General features: G+C 45.9%; 1 pseudogene across 1 annotated transcript; it reads right to left on the bottom strand.

The window, feature by feature from the left end:
- Positions 1-13,315: 13,315 nt before the first annotated feature.
- Positions 13,316-14,430, bottom strand: LOC144331523 (uncharacterized; annotated as a pseudogene). The gene is made up of 2 exons (XR_013398765.1): positions 14,395-14,430; positions 13,316-14,341 (listed from the first exon to the last, which is right to left on the bottom strand). The product of XR_013398765.1 is annotated as an uncharacterized LOC144331523 (transcript).
- Between the last annotated feature and the right edge of the window lie 4,219 nt (positions 14,431-18,649).

The raw sequence follows: 18,649 nt of genomic DNA, 5'->3' as shown, positions 1-18,649 counted from the left end.
TCCCAAGAGGCAACAAGCCCTTCATTATCACGGCAGCAAGCCTCTGTGCAGCCCTCCACCCACGCCGTTTCCTGTCGGGGCAACATGAAGTCCCATGACGGTGACTCAGAGCCAGCCCAGTAGTTTCAGTACAGGAAAAATCACAAAAACTCAAACACATCCTAAACGTGGGCAGTTGGTAGGAGCCAATTCCTAAATTCAGCCTGTTCGGAGGCTTTCTGGGCTAGCACAGCTCTGATCACAGGCTTGAGCTTTCTGCTCCCAGTAAAGGGCGGCGAGGAAGCCAGGCTCTGCCATTCTGCAGGCTCCCCTACGTGGAGCCTGCCCTGTGGCCTCGGTGGCCTGTGCCAGACAGCTTGACCGTCACCCGCAGTGAACACTCGGCACAGCGCAGCAGGCTTGGGGAAGAACAGAAAGTGACCTCTAAGCCCGCAGAAGATGCTAAGCCACGCATGACCTCACGTGTACTGCGTGTCAATCGCCACCGAAGCAGGAACAAGCTCTTAATAGTTCCAGTAAATGCAAAGGCCGCCCTGGAAAACTGCGTGAACCTTTCTGACTACTCACAGGTAGGTAGCTACTGCCTGAGACACAAAGGTAAAGAATTAACCTGAAACTGCATATTATAAAACTTATTTTTAAATGATGGCGCTTAATTGAAAAGACTCCCAAAGAATACTGCATTAGAAAGCGACAGAGTGAAACCGTGAGGCTGACCACAGGAGTCCCTGGAAATTTCACCAAATGTTGTGTCAAAACTGGGAAACAGAAGAACTGCACCTAATGAAACATTCCATTAATCACTCGAGTCCTCCCCACATACGAAGCTATGTAAAAAGTGTTCCCAGAAGGTAAAGTGAGCAGGAGGGCTGTGAACACACAAAGAGAGAGCCACTTCGTCCACGGATCACAACAAAAGAAACGCTAATGAGTGCTGACGACACGCTGGAGTCCAGGGCTCTGGGTGCAGCTGGGACGGGGACACTCAGGGTCCTACTGTCCAGATGGGAAACCAGGGTGGAAACACCAGGGAGCCTGTCCCAGGGTGCAGAGCTAGTGAACAGTGGTTCATACTGCGACAATCCCAGCTGCCAGGCTCTGGGGCTCCTCGGGACAGAATCCTGTTGACTTCACTCTGGGGTGCGAGAGGCAGCAGCATCCCCTAAAGGCACCTGGAGAAGTGGTGTTACCCTCCATCCCCTGTCCCCGGCGTTACCCACCATGCCCCTGTCTCCGGCGTTACCCTCCGTCCCCCTGTCCCTGGTGTTACCCTACGTCCTCTGTCCCCAGTGTTGCTCACCATCCTTCTCACCTCCAGGCCCCTCTCCCTGTCCTCCCTCATTTTCCTGTTCAGCCAGAGCATATCACATGTCTCTTCCCTTTTCAAGAGGCTCAGCTGCACCCAGAGGCATTCCAGCCTATTCGGGATGGGGCACACACCCTGGGGAAATGCCAGCACAGGGCCGGAAGGGACTGAGACCCTCTCACTGTCGCCCAGGAAGGATGGAACAGCCCACAGTCACACTGATTGTCAGGCAGGATGAAAACTTCTGTGTCCGAAATGTTCTTTTCACTGGAACGGTTCGGACCATTCGTGAACGAATCAGTTAAATACCAGCAAGTGCCATTCCCACTTATTCTCTGGCTACAGTTTTCCACCCACCAGCAACCACACTCCTAGGAATTATCCCTAACGCAGAATCAGCGCCTTGTGCCTTTAGGAAAACCTCTTTCTCTCCAGCTTTGTCCTCCTTCCACAAAAGGTGCCTCTGACTGCCTCACTCGCCGTACCAGGATTTTACTCAGCTACGGAGGAAAATCTGCTTGGGAGTCAGAGGTGGGTGGTCCCTGCATGGGCAGCAGGTCTGTGACATCCTCCGAGGAGCCTGGCCCAGGCCTGCCTCACACGCCAGGACTCTGCCTTCTGGCTCTCGGGCCCCCGACGCTGCTTTCCCTCCAGGTGTCATGCCCCGGGCAAGAAGGCCGGACAAGGGCCCAGGGCTGCTGTGGGTCGGGAAAGCCTCCTGACACCTCCCACTCCAGGAACCCCATCAGCATCCCAGCATCTGGACCTGTGTCACCAGCCGCTCCGCCGTGCAAGAGAATTGGATTTTCAGCTGGGTGTGCTGCTTCCCTAAACAAAGCAGGGTGTTGTTACTCAGGAAAAAGGAGAAAATTGGCATCTCCTTGGCAACCCCGCGACATCCAGCCACCGGTTCTCACCACCCCAGAGATGTCCATCCAGGGCAGATAGTGTCTTCAACCAAGCGCCACTGACCCAGAAGTACAGTAATTAGTACACTTTCACCAGAATCACCCACTCCTTCACCTTTACACCCAAGAAAAACATGTTTGCCAGGCAAATTAGATGTCCAGGAGGTGTAAGGAAACCCCAAGCCTGCTTTAAGCCTCAGACTTTTGAGACCGTTGAGGGCTGTGCGCACAAGAGCAAGGCTGCACCCGAAAGCTCTGCTCCTGCCGGACATCATGGACAGACCACATGGCTTAGCCACATGGACCCTTCCAGGACTTCACGAGAGGGACCTCCGTGGTACATGCAATGATGTGCACTTCGTTCAGCCTCGAACAGACCACGCCCTCGTTACAGGGTCGGTGGTCCATCTCCTGCCTCAGCCCCCCACCTCACCGAGGGTCTGTGTCTGCATCTGAAAGAACTTTGCTGTTTTACCTGGGTACCAAAATGCGGCATCGCGATGTTTAAAGGTCTTTAAATATCAACACTCCGGGTGCAGTCCTTGTCACTTTAATGCTGTCACTCGATGCAGGCCTCACTCACAACTCTGAGGTAGCTCATACCTTCCCTACCTAACCAAGGAAGAAACGAAGGCATGGAAGGTGCAGCTCCTAAGGAGCAGATTAGGATTCAAACCAGTGATCTTCGTCACATGCTGACCTACCTCTCAGGGTGAGATAAGGTTGAAAATTAACCAGGTAGAACAGCGTTCCATAAATCAGCTGGAAATGGTCCTTGTGGATGGGCCTGTGGTTACTCCCTGAAGAACAAGACCATTAGCCCAAAAATCCACCTGTGTCACACTCAAATGTTTACATATACAATTATTTTTAAAATAACCCAATCAAGCATCTTCACAGTCATTTAGAGCCATAAAGATTGTCTGCTTCGCTGACAATCAACCCAAGACCTCTGTTGGCAAAGGGCACGGTGCCAGGTCCAGAGAAGGTGGGACAGAGACACAAGCAAGAACCTCTCCATCCCTGGGAGCCTCGCTCTGATGGGTCCGTGAGGACACGGTACAGACCGCGTGGCACAGGCAGACGGCAGGCCAGGAGAAGGGGCTGCATTGCCGGGAGGCAGTGCTTTGAGCTCTAATGGATGGAACACTGCTAACCAGTGAAGGTGGAGAGAGGGCACCCGTCTGAGAGCATGTAGAGGCAGCAAAGCACAGCCAGCCTCGGGGAACCAGAAGCCACAGGGACATCAGGTTGGGTGCTGCTGTCTGCCGGCCACCGGCTGGGGGACTGTACTGGGCCTGGAGGGACATCCCTGACACTCCCCACCAGATGCCAGGGGCACCCAGAGCCCCAGGTGAGAACCACGGATCCCATGGCGAATGAGGCCAGCCTGTGAAAAGTGGGGCTGGGACAGCTCTGTACAGCTTAATAGGAAAGTTGGGTTCTATTTTGTGGGGTTTTGGTCACGCCGATGGCTAGTCACGGCTGTCCGTCAGGAAGTGATTTGAGGACAGACTAGAGAAGGGGCTGCCAAGACCAGCGGAGCATTCACTGCCTGGGTCCAAGGAAAAGGAAATAAAGGCTGGCGATGTCACAGTGGGGGGGAGCACAGAGCGAAGGAACTGGTGGAGACACAGGGCTGGCCCCGCACAGGGCTTTGAGCAGCTACCCGGGGGTCGTCCTATCAATTGTCCTCATGGCCCCAAGAGGCTGCTGTGAGGATCCATCTCCTGAGGACAGAACTGCTCCAGAGCCACACAGCGAGGATCCACAGAACCAAGATCCGGGCCAGCTCCAAAGAGGGTGAACTTGACCCCTCAGCCATGGTCCTAAGACAGGGATCGGAGCCCCTGGACACACAGACACAGGAACTGCAGGAAGGGGAAACGGATGCCCCGGACCAGTGGCAGGACCCAGGGTTTCAGCCCTCCAGGGCCACTGGGACCAGCCACTGCACAGGTGGACACACGGTGCTTTAACCCGCGCTGGGGGAAGGAGCCCTCACTCTCAGGGTGGAGACCGCAGCTCGATCGGGCCGGCCTCCCTGCTGGGCACAGCCTGAGCCACACAGGATGCTGAGGTGCCCCAACGTTGGGGTGCTCAGAGCCACTCAGCTGAGATCGTGGTGCTTTCTGTAACCACCCTCGTTTCTTTATGGCATAGATCTGGACTCCATCCTTTGCAATGTGTGGGGTTCTAGGAAGAGGCTGGCCAGCCGTGGAAGTGTCCTGGGCTCTGTCCCAGTGATGACGAACTTGGCTCCCCACAAGGGCGGCCTGTTCACCACAGTGACCCCCGGGGACCACGCCCGCACCCACCTTGCTGAGGATAATTCACTTCTCATCCGTGAAAGAATAAAGCTAGACTAACTCAATTTCACGCTCACTTCCAACTTTAACAACTTGTGTTAGGAAATCAAAGACAAGGACTCTGACCACGTCACAAACCCAGGAAGCAAAATCCGAGACTAACGGAATGATGCCACCTTCGCAGTTCCGAGCTTTACTAGTTGTTTTTCTTTTCTGGTCTGTTTTTCTCTTTTGGTTTAAATAATTAAAGACTCTTGTTGACAAGAAAAAAAATTCTCTATGAAACTAAAAAAAGTGGTTCTAATTAAACATTTAAACATTCTTCCATATGCTTTATAAACAGTTGAAATTACAGCTCTACTTACTGTTAAGTACTTTAGCAAATGAAAGGTTAATTATACAGACTGGCAATTATAAAAAATAAGGCTACATATTCATGGTATCATGAATAATTAATAAATTAATAAGAACCGTTTGATTTCATTCAGACCAGGGATTCTGTGCTAATAGGCTCTCAGCTGTCTTGAAATAATGGTGAAATTTTAAAATTACTTTTGTACTTAAACATGTCCCCAAAGTGAAGCATAGCGGCTAACATCCATCATGGTGCCCTGCAGAGAGACCCACCCTACTATGGCCGACACCCTGATTCCCGAGGGCTGCATCCCGGGGCTGTACTAGTGCAGAGAATGTTCAGGAAACAGACCAGGTGGCAGGAGGGGGTCTTGTCCTCAAGGAACCTCATGAGTCTTGCTAGGGGGACAAACAGCGAGAGAATGAAACCACCAGCCACGGAATCCCGACAGCGATGCTCAGGCCTCGCCATGCATACCCCCTTGCTGGCACCTCCCTGAGACCCGTCTGGCACAGGCAGTGGCAGGTTCCGGCCCTTGGAGCACAGGGATGGCAGCGCAGGGCCATCAAAGCGGGTGGCATGCCGACAGCGGCTTCTCCGCAAGAGCTCCTGGCTCTCGGGGAGCTGAGGGCTCCTCAATGGGAATTTCTGGCTGAGCTCCAGGGGAAAGCGGGTGGGAGGCCTGTCTCCTCTGCCCCCATCTCCTCTGCCCCAACCCTGGAAGAGGGTCAGATATCAATGCTAACTCTTGTGCTGACTCAATTAATTCAAACAATTCAGAAAACAAACTTGCTTTAAGTATTAATTTCCTAAAAAGAACTAACATGAGTTCAAATAATTCACATAATTAAAATGATTTTAATTGTTAATTTAATTAAAACATCTCCATTTTCACAGCATCATGTACCTTGGTACTTTCTCCTTATTGCATTTCCCATCTTCCAGGGCAGGTTTCCTTCCACCCAGGGCAGCAGCGACTCTGGTGTCTCGGGTATTCCCAGGCTTCCGTCAGCCCCTGGGGGGCTTACAGTTCTGCAGTGGTCTCCATCCTCATTAATCTGCATAAGAACATCCGTCCGCAGGGATGTCCTGTGGCCCCGTGGCCACATCTGACGCGCAGCTAAACGCTGGGCGTGTCGCCTGGTGAGAGCAGATGACACAACTGTGGGCAAGGTAGCACCTCTGGGCGCCGACACTCTGGAGGAGTTTTTTACAAGACCATTCTTTAATGGGTGAACCCTGACAGGAAACACTAAACATTGTTTTTAACTATTTTTATATCGAGACAAATCTTTGTCAAACGTTCACTCAATGTTAAATGTCACTTCTCCAGCCAACCCCTTTAAGAATACCTAAAACTTAAGACTGGAATGACGCTTTCAAACACATACTCTACTCATGTATTCCCGGGAGCAGAGAGCAGCTTAATGTTTTCACGATACACAGGCATGAAGTTTGGCGAAGGCATTTTAATATTTTTACCTGAATATTTTAATTAAATCAAAAGATCATTTTCACTCTAATACTCTACTTAGAATGTAATTTTCCATTAAATAAACCGTCAATGTTCAGTAACCCACGTGCTGATAAACTTTTGAAAACTTTAGAAAGTATTAAGTATAATCAAAGATTACCTTTAATTTTCGAGCTGGTAAGAGCCTGTGTCAGGGAACAGAGTTGAGATTGAAGAGATAAAAGCACGATTATTTTCTTAAAGAAAAGCGAAATTCGTAAAAGAGACCACGTGATTATATAAAGAAACACAGAATCCGTTTTCAGAAATGGCAAACATTGACCACAGAACACCAGCGTTGCCCGTGATGAGAGAAACAGTTAAAAGGAAGAATTCACGGTAGCCCAGCATAGATCAGGTGTGGGAGGACAGAGAGGTGATGAAATGCTCCTCCTTCTAACTTTCCAGAAAGGCACAAATGGCCAGCACTGTAACTGAGGACCACGCAGGCACCAGTGTGAACTCAGATTCCATGGCCAGCACTGTAACTGGAGACCACATGGGCAACGGTGTGAACTCAGACCCCACGGCCCACACCGTAACTGGAGACCACATGGGCACCAGTGTGAACTCAGACCCGACGGCACCTGCCTGGGCTACTCCAGCCAGCACCAGAACCTGTTCTGCAGCTGAACTGGAAGCTGATTCTGGAAGGAACTGAGGAGCATGAGGACGAGATCCTTCTACCTCAAAAGGGATCAATTTTTTAATGATTTATCCTCTGGTAAAGGGCAGAGGCTGGAGATCGAGTTGATAACAATTATGTCTACTAGATGAACACTTTGTAAAAATCCCTGAATGGTGGGATTCAAAGAGCTTCTGCATGAGTGAAGAGCCATCCACATGCTGAAAGAATGGTACATGCCAACTGCTTGGAGACAGACCTCCTAAAACTAAGACCCTTCCAAAACTTGCTGTATGTAACTCTTTAGCTGGCTGTTCATTTGTAATATTTAAAATGTCCTTTGTAATAAATCAGCTAAGCAAACTGTTTTCCTGGGTTCTGTGAGCTGCTAAACCCTAGCAAATCTAACATAAAAAGGAGTTCTTGCCGGGCATGGTGGCTCATGTCTGTAATCCCAGCACTTTGGGAGGCCAAGGCGGGAGGATCACCTGAGGTCAGAAGTTCAAAATCAGCCTGGCCAACATGGTGAAACCCCCTCTCTACTAAAAATATAAAAGTTAGCTGGGCGTGGTGGCAGGCACCTGTAATCCCAGCTATTTGGGAAGCTGAGGTACAAGAATCGCTTGAAACTGGGAGGTGGAGGGTGCAGCGAGCCGAGATCACACCACTGCACTCCAGTCTGGGTGACAGAGCAAGAGTCTGCCTTGCGGGGGGTGGCGGGGAAGGAGTTCTTAGGAACCTCCAATTTTTAGCAAAGTCAGACAGAGGTTCTTCACTTTTTAAAAGATTCTTTTTCTTTTTGCTCTTCTGATTGAATAATTTCAAATAACCGGTCTTTGAGTTCACTGGTTATTCCTTCTGCTTGATCAAGTCAGCTCTTGAAACCCTGTATTGATCTAGTTCAGTTACTGTGTTCTTCAGCCCCAGAATCTACATTTCTTTTATTATGGTTTCTCTTTGTTGATATACTCATGTTGTTCATGTATTCTTTTCCAGATTTTACTTGTCTATCAGTGTTGTCTCACAGCTCATTGAGCTCCTTTAAGGCAATTTATCTTTAATTCTTATCAGGAAATTCAGAAACCTCCATTTCTTTTTCTTTCTTTTTTTTTTTTTTTTTTAGCGGAGTTTCACTCTTGTTGTTCAGGCTGTAGTGCAATAGCACAATACCAGCTCTCTGCAACCTCCATCTCCTGGGTTCAAGCAATTCTCCTGCTTCAGCCTCCTGAGTAGCTGGGATTACAGGTGCCCATCACCATGCCCAGCTAATTTTTTTTTCTTGTATTTTTAGTGGAGCTGGGGTTTCACCATGTTGGCAAAGCTGATTTTGAACTCCTGGCCTCAAGTGATCTGCCTACCTCGTCCTCCCAATGTGCTTTGATTACAAGTGTGAGCCACTGCACCCAGCCAAAAACCTGTATTTCTTTATGGTCAATTATTGTAGATTTATTTTGTTCCTTCAGTAGGGTCACATCTCCTTGATTTTTGAAGGTTGTTCAATATCTCCCAGTCTCACAGAGCTGTGCCAGTTGCCATAAGACACCCTGTATTTCTCCTTAGAGCTGTGCAATGATAGCCTGGGATGCTAAATGCATACTTCATTACTCTCCTTTCCTCCACTAGTCTCACATATTCCTCTGGGGGAGAAGTCTAAGGGGTCTGTGCCTTCTACCAGTCTCACAGAACCATGGGGGTCAACATAAACCTCCATACAAGCCTCCTCAAAATTCTCTACCTTGGCTTAGGAGTATGGGAGTCACACTGCAGACAATGGAGGCATAAGAAAGACATCAAAGACCCCTGTGAGCTTCTAAATCTCTACAGGCATCAGTAAAGATGGGTGCTAGACTGTGAGGCATGCCAATCCTCATGGGCAGTCTCAGGATTCTCTAAGTCCTCCAAGGAGCCCAGCAATGGCTTATGTGGGCCTGGGCCACCCTTGCCAGCAGGGAGTAGTACTAAGGATGAGATCCACCAATGGCCACTGCTGAGTTATGCCAAATGAGATGTCCAGACCTCACAGTGCCTAGAAGGACAGATGGCAGAAGCTCAGCCAGGCCACGGAGATTAAAACAGTGCTAGGGGCTTAATGTATGTTTTTAGTGGGTCTGCTACATGTCGAGTTTGGATCTGGAGTCCAGCCTATAATCCTAGCAAAAATTAAACACCAAATATGATATTCAAAAAAGTGTATGTGGCTAAAAACATATGTTGGAAATACACATGACTAGAAACGTCTGGATTCAAAGAGAAATTGCTAATTCCATAAATATGATAGAGGAATTTAATAACAAGATCACACTTACATAAATAATAAATATCAACTCTATATTTATCTGAGTTGTAAAGACTTTTTTTCCCCATCTCAGTACACTAGTGGGTATATGTCATCAGTAAAATCAAAGGAGTATTCCAATTACATTCATGATATTAGTAAGTCTGATAAATAAAAGTAGCCAGAACCATAGAATTGGGGCTACAGCTGTGATCTTCAAGGAAAGTAAAACTTTAAAAACACTCATAAACCAAGATAAAGAAAAATAAAACAGTAGTTACTTGACTTTCCAAATTGTTACAAATGCAGTACATAATAATAAAAGTTAAAAAGTTAAAAGAATTTAATAAATAATAAAATAATGTAATGAATGAACAGATTTGACAGAAATCAATAGCTTAAAAGTTTTGAGAGCAAGATCATGAAACCAAAAAGACTCATGGTGGAAAGAAAAAACACAGGTAAATAAAAGAGACTGTATTTATTTAAAAGTAGTAATTCAAAATCTAAGAAATCAGAACAATTGTATTCTAACATGAATACATGATACATTGATTAATTTCCATGAAAATAGAGTTAAAACTTTCCCTCAGTAATCAGCAGAAAAAATCTGATTAGCTAATTTTAATGTTTAAGTTATACATCAGAGTTCATGTCAAATCACTTCTACCTCCTTTGTAATGTAAATGCTTTTGAAGGAGAAAAATAAGCCTGTCCTCATTAGTTTATTATGCTAATCAAAATGAACATAAATGCAACAATAACTAGAATTTTAACCAACAATTTTCATTAATTATATTTGCAAAAATCATTAATACACTTTTAGCCATTTGGCTATTTATTTTGGTCACCTGGCCATCACTGGTATGGTTAAATAATACCAGAGCATTGTAAAGTGGAGTTAATTGCAATAATAAAAGGATAATTCCATACTAGAAAACGTATTACTTTCACATATTAATTTTAAAGATTAAAAACAATCACATCAACTGATGTTTGAAAAAACACTTTCAAATAATTTAAATCTTTAAAAATAATTTAAAATCTTTAAAAATCATATCGAATTGTGAGGACTAATTATTCTTAATCAATAAAATCTAAACTATATATTGAAGAGTTAACAAAAGAACCATTTCCACTTAAGGTAAGGCTGGAATAAGGAGGCTGGCTGGGGCTGATGCCATTCACCACTGCACATGATGCCTGAGGTGGGACCAAAACAAGACGGAAAAGGAGAGGGACTACAAAAATGGAGTCAAAGACATGAGACTGTAGTTATTCTCAGATGATGTGACTGTAAACTTGAAAAAGTAGAATCCATTCTAATTATCAATACTAATAAGAACATTTAAAAAGTGGGCAAAACTATTCTGAATAAGCTGAAATCAGTATTTCCTGTTTAGTAACATTAATCTTTAAACAAAGCAAACACACAAAATCAGTCTCTATTTACAATAGCAAAATATTATGAGGAACATTTGAAATAAATTTGTAGGCCCATGTAAAGAAATTTTAAAACTTAATGAGGACATTAAAATGACATGAATATAGCCTGAAAATAATATTATTAGATTGGAGGACACAGTGACATAAAACCCCGGTGACTGCAGACTCAGGGCAAGCTAGACTTAAAAGTCACATGTAGTCTTTCACATGTAAAAAATGAGAATTAGTCTAAAAGCCAATTTTGTCTAAATTTTGATTTTTGGTGAGGATATAGTCAAAATAGTTGTGAAAAGAAAAAAATAAAGATGTCAAATTTCATGTAAATCTATGTTAGTTGGAAATTTAAAATAAGTCATGTAAATATTCATAATATTAAACAATATCATAAGTGGACTCAATAAAACATAATATTTTATCATATAAAATAGGTCCTGCCTTCCTGAGGAAAACATAAAGTCAAACGGCATGAAGGAAGGATTTTGGTTTCGCTACAGAAACATAATAAGACACCTAAGTGTGTATTTGTGTGTGTGTACATACAATTAAACTACAAAATATAAAATAGCATCTAAAATACATCAAAAATGAGTCACGCAGAAAAATTCATTTTACACATACATCTATAAAATAATAAAATGTATTCAGCCTCACAATTACTTTGTGAACTGGAAATAATAATGAATTGTCATTTTATCCAAATCTACAAAAAATATACATACAGTATCAAGTTCTGGTTAAAGTAGTAGATGAACTTTATGTGGTAGTTAAGAGTATCTACAGTTTGTGGGCTGCATCTTGCTATATTACAATATAAAATGTACCATTTATTTACTCTGCGATCAAACCCCCAAGTTACCCAAGTGGAGGAACCCTCAGACATTTGCAGATAAGTCAGTGTGCTAGTAAGCAGCATTCTTTACAAATCTATGAACATCAAGGTCTCCTTGGAACAGACGTGCTGTGAACAATTTCTAAAATAACCTCCTGTTAGACACTTACGTTGATTCCATTCTTAAAGCAATTACTGAATAAACAAACTCCATCGTGTGGATGAAATGCTACTTTAATTTGTCATAGCTATCATTTTCTAAAGTCTTCCTTCTAATCCAAATCATTAATATTTTGAGGCTAGATCAATACTGATTCATTGTTTTAAGCTTCAAATGCATTATACAATTGGGCAGAACAAATTTCCTCTCATTAATCTTCTTTTCCAGGATTTGTCAGGTATTCCCAACATTAATTCACTACTAATATGCACAGTGTTTCTAATCATGGTCAACAAGATCTGACAGTGCATCATCCCTAAACGATCCATACTTGCCTCACTGACATTATGTGGCCCACTTCCACACCATGTCTGGGTGTGAAGGCCTTCCCATATGATCCCCCGAATGGAACTTCACAAGTTAGAAATCACTGGGTCACAGTGTGATACTGTGAAGATGGGATGAAGTTAAGGGAAGGCTATGAGTGAGTTAGGAAATGTGTTAGGCAGGGTCAGATATTACGAAATCCTAAAAACAACATTTAAGGAGGGAGATGACAAAACAATCAGTGAATAATATGACTTTTTCCAGTGAAAATGTCATATCTAATTGTTCTCCATTTTTCTTCTCTGAGCTTCTTTCTAAGGCAAGATGTGTCTTGAGAAGTCCCTGCTGAATGTTAGGAACATGCATTTCAGGACTTCCCATCGACATACTCTCTTTCTTTACCACAACCACATATATGGGGGCATAACTCAACATGTGAAAAAGACAGTCTTCTGCTTTTCACTGAACCTCCAGGAATTCGGGACAATAAACTTCTACCTGGAGACCAACAGGTGAGTTTTTCTGCCCCTTCCTTCATAACACCCTTCTTCCCTAGTAAAGTCCAAACACATCCTTACATGGCAGCTGTGGGTATATGAACTGGTCTGATCCCTTTTAGTCACAGAGCCTGAAGTATCTGCTAGTACCTGCTGAACACAGTGTCATGGGTGTGAATGGGCAATGCTTTTTCTTTCTCTGGTTCCTGCTGAAGTCTCTGCTAGTACCTGCTGAGCACAGGGTCATGGGTGAGAATGGGCAATGCTTTTTCTTTCTCCGGTTCCTGAGCTTCCCAAGCTCTCTCTCACTTCTGGATCCTGAATACCCAAATCTTATTGCCCTTTCTCCTCCAAGCTTCCTTCCCGGAACCAACAGCTCCTCCTCATTAGAAAGACACCTTTGTTCTGTGCTTACTTTAAAAAGTCTTGCTCTTTCCCTATCCACTGCCTTATGTCACTATGTGTATGTCTTGGGGCAGGTGGAAAGGTGAACAGAAGCCAGTAGACAGTAACCAGCACCAGCTTAACAGGAATGACATGATCTGGATGCGACAGTGGCAGTTTTCCCTTAACATCCCTGCCCCCTAAAGATTTGAGATCAAATTTCACACTCTTAAGTAACAGCAATTTGTCTTTCACGGTTTTAATCATATTGACTAAAAGCATTTGTCTTTTCCAGAACATCACATTAAGTCATCCAAAAATATAAAAATTAAAAAGATGTAATTATTGGCAATAAAAAACGTAAAAGGTGAGCTTTCGAAATATCTTTGAGCAATTTATTCATTATGAACACATGGAATCTGTTGGAACAAAGTTCTAGGACAATTCAGCCCATCCTTCAATAATTGCAGAAAACAGCACAAAGAAAACTTGATATTTATACTTAGTTGGAAATTTTATCCTACAGTCATTAAATACAGAGATCATATAAAGGAATAGAGGAAGATGTTGAAAACTAAACTAACTCAAATCATCAATATTCTTACAAAGTGCACACTGAATTAATGTAAAAGTATTTACCAAACAAAAAGTATTTTCAATACATAATTAAGACTGAAAAGTATTGAGGCCTCATAAACTGAACCTGATACAACAAATTTCAAAGGGAAACTAATTTGGAAATCAGAAAATCATCTAAGGAATTTGAGAATTAGGCTTCTGTTGTCCCCTCTGCTACTGACAGTCAGGGCCCCCTCACTGTATTCTGTCCTCCACATCTCTGCTGATTGCCGTTTTGTCTATTTCAATTTACCCCACTACTACTTGCTCAGGTCACTCTCCTTCATTCTCAGTGTTTGTTCAAATTCCTCACACCCATCCACTTCCCATCTAAATTTCCCTCCCCTTTTGTCCCTCGCTGGCCCTACCTCCCTCTTCTCTTGTTTTCTCCTCACGATCCTGCCCCACCTCGACATCCACAGCGATACAGTGAAGAAGCCCCTGCCAAGGAAGAGCCCACTTCTCAGTGGGGCACCGGGAAGGTCACCGCTAGTGGGAGGTGACTGTCAGAAGGACGCGGGCTGTCACAGGATTGGGCAGGTCCCTTACCCCAGGCCCGGACTCAGCTTCCTGTCTGAAGCGGTCACCCCGAAGCGGGGGGTTTGCGGAGACGTAGGGCCTGGCGGAGGGAAGGATGGGGAGACATCTCAGGGAGGACTGGCGTCTGCCAAATCCCAGGGCTGCCCTGAGCTGCCAAGAGGGGCAAGGGTGGGGACGACGGGAGACAAGCCATGTGCCGAATGGGGACCCGACGCGGCGCGCGATAGGATGGGCGGACGGTGAAGAGAACTACGGTAGAAGGGCTGGACGGGGCGACCTCAGTGACGGAACCGGACACAGACGCAGATCTGGCAGCTGAGCGACAGGCTTCGGAGCATTTCAGGGCGTCGCGGGGCTCCCCGCCTACAGTGGGGCTGTTGCCGAGCCTGTGACGTCCGCGGAGACCCACAGACCCCGGGTATGGAGGATGGCGCAGGAAGGGGACTGCGTGGCTGGGTTTGGCCACAAAAAGCGGAGGGCACTCACCCGAGCGGACCTTGGCTCCGGAGAATCCGTTTCCGGGTCAACAAAAAACGCCGCGCGAAGGGCGGGGCCAGTACGTGCCGGGCGGGGAGGGGTGAGGCAGACAAAAAGGCGGGGCCGGGCCGGGGCGGGGTCTCGGGCCGAGGCAGGGCGCATTCTGAGCTCCCGCACGCGCTGCTTGCTTTTCCGACCCTGCCAGTTTTTCCCCTGGGCTGAAAGCGTGTGTCTGCGTCCTGTTCTGTTTGAGTGCGTTCAGTGCACCGTGGGGTCGCGCTGCTTCCAACTTCCTGTTAGGTATGAGGCGCGTGAGCCTCTTGTGCCGGGGGCGGTGCTGCTGCCTAGTCGGCGCCCGGCGGGGACGCGAGTCCGTACGTGCCGGCGGGAGCGAGAGGCGGGTAGGCACCCTCGCGATCCCGCACTCCGCCTCTGGGTAGCAGCCTCCCCGGCCCCACACGTTGTGACGCGCGCTCGGGCTCCGCGTTAGCGTGGAGTCAGAGGCGTAGCAGTCGTCGGGCCCAGGGCCGGAGGGGCCTGGACCGGGCAGGGTCTTGCCCTGGACACCGCGCCGGCCGCTGCTCCGCACGGGTTCATTGCGTTCCTATTTTCAACCTGTCCTGCACCAGGGTCTTGCCCTGGACACCGCGCCGGCCGCTGCTCCGCACGGGTTCATTGCGTTCCTATTTTCAACCTGTCCTGCACCGCATCTGAGATGATTTATAAATTCGGTACCTTTGGGACAGGCGTGGATGATCTCCCATAATTTGCTTCCGTTATTAATTTCTAAATGTATTGTAATACCACTATCTAAAAGTATTTTTTATTTGAAATATATTTTTATATATATACATGCATATATTTATTTCTGAAACTTGTTTCCAGTACGTATAATGAGGCTTGTAAAGTGGATACTGTTCAGGAGATAGGTGGATTTTGCTTTTAAGTAGTAAAGACTTAGTTGGTGACTATTGCTGGGGCTATTTGATAAAGATGTCTTTTTTTTTTTTTAATGAACATTAAAAGCAGTAAGATTGGATTTCTGGATTTCATTATCTTGATTTATATCTTAATTTGTGAAAAATGTAAGTTAACTCATTTTTATTTCCTTTGCAGAATCTGAAGTTTGTGCTACCGATGATTATTTCCAAAAAAGGCACACTTCTGGTTTTCCCAGAACTAATGCTATCTTTTCCATCTTTTGAGTTTACTTGATATTAATGTTTGACCTTAAATCATGTTACATTTTGGAAGAAAACTTCCTCTTAGCCAATGGAACATAAACCACCCTGGAGTTCATATAAAGGAGGCGTTAAATGCCTCTGACAGTGTCATGTGTTAAAACTCATGACCAAACCCAAGGTCACATAGTTTTCTGTGTTTTATTCTAGAATTTGTATAGTTTTGTCACCGGAAAAGGGATCTTGTCTCAGACCCCAAGAATGGGTTTTTGGATCTCACATTGGAAAGAATTTATGGCGAATCACAGAGTATAGTGAAGTTAAGGTAGTTTATTAGCGACTACTCAACTACATAGCAGGGCGTCCTCAGAAAGCAAGAGGAGGAATGCACCTGTTTTTAAAAAATTATTTTTTGAGGCGGAGTTTCACTCCTGTCACAATGGCATGATCTCGGCTCACTGCAGCCTCTGCTTCCTTGGTTCAATGTTTCTCCTGCCTCAGCCTACCAAGTAGCTGGGATTACAGGCGCGTGCCAACACATCCGGCTAATTTTTTGTATTTTTGGTAGAAACTGGGTTTCACATGTTGGTCAGGCTGGTCTGGAACTCCTGGTCTCAAGTGATCTTCCCGCTTCAGCCTCCCAAAGTGCTGGGATAACAGGCATGTGCCACCGCGCCCGGGCTTAATGTTTGTTTATATAGGTTATTATAAATAGTGTTGTCTTTTATAAAGGCTTGTGATCAGTTTGTGACAGGCTATTAATATTGTTACTTGTCTATGTTACTGTGGATTTTAACAAGAATTTATGAGTGTATTATTACCTTTAAAGTAAAACTTATTTTTAAACTAAGAATGCTTTTTTGTTCTTAAAGTCCTGGTACATTTTTATAAGTTTTATGTCTTTATTTATTAACTTGTTCCCGCAACCATAAATATTTTATAACCAAAAGTACTCAACCCCCTAAATATATAATCCAACAAATTTAACTTGTGTGTGTGTGAGGCAGGGTCTCACTCTGTCGCCTAGGCTGGAGTGGAGTGGTGTGATCATGGTGGGCTAACTGCAGCCTCAAACTCCTGAGCTCAAGCAATCCTCCCGCCTCAGCGTCCCGGGTAGCCGGGACTACAGGTACGTGCCACCATGCCAGCTAATTTGTGTGTTTTTTGTAGACATAGGGTTCTCACAATTTGCCCAAGCTAGTCTTGAACTCCTGATCTCAAGTGATCTGCCCGCCTTGGCCTTCCAGAGTGCTGAGATTACAGATATGAGCCACTGCGCCCTGCCCAGATTTAACTTTTTTAAAACCTTTATTTAAAATAAAGTCACTGTGGTTAAGAGGCCTCTGACAGTTTCGCGTTTTAAGTCTGAGGACTATGTCGAGTAAATTTTTGCATAAGTTGTAAAATGTGCATTCATGTTGATTTTATTTCCTATGGTTTCCAATTAATTGTGCCTTCTGCATTTTTAGAAATTCACAGGCTAGTGGGCTCTGTGTCAGTTTGCATTTCTAGAACGATAGCGCCAAACACTCCGTGCTGTCTTTAAGTGGTGCAGCGGGATGTGTAGCAGCGGGCACGGGGCTGCCGACGCGCAGTGAGCTCTAGGGCGCTGCAGTGCCCCCGGCCGCCAGCAGAGTGCGCGCGAGCCCGGCTTTTCTGAGCCCTGAGGCGGCCGAGTGCTACCTCCTCGCCCGAGTCCTGCGAGAGCGGGAGCCGCGTTCTCCTCAGCACATACTGGGATACGCCCCTCGCTTTTGGACACCTCGAGCTCGCGTCCGTGGTGAATAAAATCCTTCCTTTTTCAGCCTTGGCAGCTGAGGGGCAGAGACCCTTCCTGTGGAAAATTAGAAACCAAAAGCCCCTGTGAATCCAGCACACTTGAGGTTCGTTCTCTGCACCCAAGGCGAGGCAGCCACGGAGCCAAGCCACGGTCTCGGAACAGAAATGTAGCCTCAGGAAAGCAACTGGAACACCCACCACAGTGATAATAACCCCCGTAGTACTAATAACACTCCATCTGTGATGCTGGTGTTAGCACCCGTTGTATACAGAGATCACACCGTCAGGGTAACGTGACAGCTGCTGTCCAGATCCGACCCTAGGAATGCGGATGTGTCCCTCAGAGCGCACGTAACGCCCAGAATGCGGGGATGAAATCGTGTGCCTAACGCCACACCTGTCACACTTATATAACCCCCGGAACACGCATCTGTCCCTCCGAGCACACACGTAACCACTGGAATGCCCGTGACACCGTCAGACTAATGCCACACCCGTCACACTCATATAACCCCAGGAACATGCATGTATCCCTGAGAGCTTACGTCCTGTCCAGGATGCGGCCATGGCCTTTGCAGCCCACAGGAGAGCGTCTGCAGCTCCCAGGATGGGACCCTCTGGCTCTTGCTGGGGCGCTGGATTGACAACCTCTGCCGGACTGGGTTTGGGCTAGATTTGGCCTGTCATGAAACTTCATGTTGTTGTCTGTGCCTTACTGACGTGGTATTGACACAGTTGATTTAAGAAGCAGTTTACTTCCCAATAATGTCATACTTCTGGGAAACTTGCAACAGCAGTTAGTATGCCTTCTCTTTTCTCTCCAATTCCCCAGTGGTTATTGCTGTGCCATATTTGCAGCTTCACAAAGAATACCTCCCTGTGTTTCACCAAAAGCAGGAACAGTCCTCCAGATGATCCCCACATAACCCCCAAATTAGGAAATATACGGTCTCTATGTGAAAGTCCAGTCCGCAGACCTATTTCACTTCATTGCCTGCCCCAGCTGGGAGAAAAATGTGTTTTCATGTGGGCCCAATTTCTTTTTCGGGAACTGTTCATGAGACTCAGTTTTCTGGGGGTTTTTTTGGTTGTTTTTTTTAAGACAGACACTCACTCTGTC

This window comes from Macaca mulatta, chromosome 10, assembly GCF_049350105.2.
Source record: "Macaca mulatta isolate MMU2019108-1 chromosome 10, T2T-MMU8v2.0, whole genome shotgun sequence".
Taxonomy (NCBI): domain Eukaryota; kingdom Metazoa; phylum Chordata; class Mammalia; order Primates; family Cercopithecidae; genus Macaca; species Macaca mulatta.
Note: the sequence above shows the minus strand (reverse complement) of the source record. Positions and strands in the feature narration are given on the sequence as shown.